This window comes from the organism of the source record quoted next, unplaced genomic scaffold, assembly GCF_019419815.1.
Source record: "Pyrus x bretschneideri cultivar Hongxiangsu unplaced genomic scaffold, Pyrus_bretschneideri_v1 Contig17, whole genome shotgun sequence".
Lineage (NCBI taxonomy): Eukaryota > Viridiplantae > Streptophyta > Magnoliopsida > Rosales > Rosaceae > Pyrus > Pyrus x bretschneideri.
Window position 1 is genome coordinate 1,577,879 of NW_025999468.1, and position 3,407 is coordinate 1,581,285.

Genomic DNA, 3,407 nt, shown 5'->3' on the forward strand with positions numbered 1-3,407 from the left:
TGATTTCACCGAAAGGCCGAGGGCTGTTAAGATCAACCGCTTTATTTTCACCATCAACGTATATTTACATAGTGTTGTGACATATGTTCTAATACATATTGTGATTATGTAAATCCTAAGAAGAGATAGATTAGAAATCTTTTGGGATCTAAAAGATCTTTCCTAATAGACTTTGTATTACTTAGAGAGCAAATTTCTCACTTCCTTATTATTATAAATAAGGGCACAAGGACTGGGAAATTAACACACAAGTACTCAAGTCTATTCTCCACTCCCTTTCTCTCTATGCTGCACCTCTCACTTAAATATAAGCTACAACACGTTATCAGCACGTTCATCCGCTGCGCTAAGAAATATGATGTGGTTATTCTTCAATCAGGGGAGTATTACGTTTCAATTATTATTAATTGATTAAATTTTGATTTTATTGAATTCATATACTTTTATTGATTCAATTTACAATTTTTTTTCTTGAACGTGATACAAGCTTTAGAGATGGAAAGCCGAAATTGAAGAAATAATTTTCAGCACCAAACCAATTCATCAATATCGTCACGCAATCAGTTCTTCCAAAGAACGATTTTTATTTCAATATTTTTGTAATCCTGATAGCATGGACATTCATCATAATGCATAACCCAACTTTACGTTTTTTGAATTTTAAATTCTACATAAATTGTGTATGCATTATACTTATAATTTTGAATTAAAGGAATTGATATTGCATGAAATTATATATAGATCAACTATATATGCATAATTATATTTTGAAAAAAAAATATATATAAATTAGGGTTTGAAAACCCCTCCCACTGAGCAAGCCGCCGAGCCCAGCATGCTAGACTAGCATCTTGAGCCAATAGAGTTGAGCTAACCCCGAGCCACGCCACAGAGTAATTGCTCCAGGCTTGAACCCAGACCCGACGCCATGAATGGCGTCGCCATCACCAAAACCATGGCCAAGTCTGGCCTGCAGCCACACTACCGCCATGGGTCAACGTCCCCGATAACCTGAAGATCGTCCCTGACGGATTTTTGGTCGAGGTTCATTTGAATCTCATCGGATTTTTCTAAGTTCTCATTTAAATTTCTAGGGTTCTTGATTTTGAACGTCGATATCTATTTTCCATTACCAATCATGGTTGTTGTTAAACCACGAACCCACCCCAAGTTTTCCTGACCAAAAGCATGGCCACCTAAAGCAACGGCGCCGACTTCTTTCTTCGGCGAGCACACCCAGCAATGGCCGGGATGTTTTTTTTGGTCCACCCGAGCCTAGTTGGGCCTTGGTTTCTTCTTGGCCTAAAAGAAAAAAAAATACAAAGTTTTTTGTTCTTTTGGGCTCCCATGCTGCGGCCCATTGCTTTGGCTCGGCCAGCATGACATCAGCCCGTGAGGCTATGGTGCTCTATACACCGCAAAGCACATGATCACAATCCCATATACATGTGGTTCTCCCCTGCATCGTGCTACACCAGATCAATGTCGTATACTGGTGCATCCATGCCTGCGAAACACACAATCGTTGCCCTTTTTTGGGTTCATGGATCTTGCCCAATTATGGGCCTGCTTCTTGCACTGCTTAGCCCGAAGTGACCCTAGCCCAATTTTTAGGTTTGGGCTTCATGGTTCCATTTTTTTTTAAAGCCCTTGTAGGCTTTGGTCCATTTTGGGTCACCAATTTTAATTGCCTAAAAAATTTTTAGGCACTTTGGGTATATATTTTTCTCCCAATTCTTCCCATTGGCCCGAAGATCAATAATTAATTAAATAACTACCATAGGCCTTGAAGACCTACATGCATTTATCTATTGCATTTTTTTTTCTTGTATATTTTGCATTTGTTTGCAGTTATTATGAACCTGAAGTTCATACTTCCGAACCCGAAGTTTCGGAAAAGTGCCATAGAAACCTAAAGTTTGCACAACACTCATATTAAGACCCGAATTCTCTATGCTTAAATCTGTTTAAACCAAACCATGTCTTAGAACCTAAATGTTCTAACTTTGATGTTTATGGAAATTTTATTTCCTAAAACACCAAAATCATTCTTGTTTCCGCCATTCAGCGTATTGTTGAACCGTAACAAGTTAGATTTCACTGATTTGGAAGTTTCGAACAAGAAACTACTTTATGTGGATCTAAGACGTGGCACCCTGCTTGACTATGACTAGTTGCGTAATCATTGTAGCCAGTCATGGTGTGGAAGAGCTGAATAAGCCTCCGCCATGATCTTCATTCGAAGACTTATGCCTGAAGCATATCAAATGGAAGACCCTCACTATTTAGGACTCCATGGCTGTTTGACTCGCTATGGACCGTTTCAAATCATGCAAAGATGAAATTTTGCCTGAATCAAAATGTGACTGGAACAAAATCTTTCTTGTCATTCTATATCTAAATTACTCCTGAAGAAGTAGTATAGAGAAGGGAAGTTTACCAAATTCTTGGATCTCATTACTACTACACTTGTGAGAGAAAGGTACCCTAGTAATTCGGTTGCGAGGTACCGAACAGTATAGACCTAGTTTTAGCCTGAATCTGCCGAATGGTGGTGCTCTGCTTTGGCAAAGATGCAATGAAGGTCATGCTTTGCTTCAACAGATGTGCACTGAACGTTATTGCTTTGCTTCGGCAAAGGCCTACTGAACAGACACTTCCAACTTCGGCTAAAGCTTACCGAACCCAAGTCTAGGTCTCTCTTTCTCTCTCATAATCACATTTTGAGTTTGTTTTCACAATCATATGGTAAGAATCAGGGCCTGCTAAAAGGTGGTATCACGCCCGAAGCATGATTCTTGGCATCTAAGACCTAAAATTTTAAGAATAAAGGATAAAATTCCTGAACCTCAACCCTGCAGATCTAATTTCGTTTTGACGAAATAGATCATTGGTTATGCACTTTATGTGCTTCTACCAATGTTGTTAAGGAGTATCATTCCGTAGTCAATCCGTGAGACTAATCGAGTTTGTGTATTTGATTTACTTTGTGAACAGTTTTTCTTATTCTCGGATTTAAGATTGGTGTTTGGATGACACTATTATTCACGAATAAGAGTTAATTAACGAAAATTACTACATGTGACAAATCCAATTAACTCACGCTTAGGTATGTTTTGTGGGGAAGTTAGTTGTTTGGTTCTATGCTAACTTCATGGCTTATCATCCCTTTACAACCTTTTCAAGCATATCCAACTTGAATGTGGGGCATGGCACTACTCTATGCTTTCCAATGTAATAATTTTACCATAATGGAAAGCCTTATACTCACTTCGTTCTTGAAGAACGCTCTTTTGAGCTTTAAGGATATTCGAGAGAACTATTACCATATTGAAACCAATGTAGAAAATAGAGTAAAATTCCTCTGCATTTCCAACAAATATAGCTAGAAGCGTATTCTAGAGAAA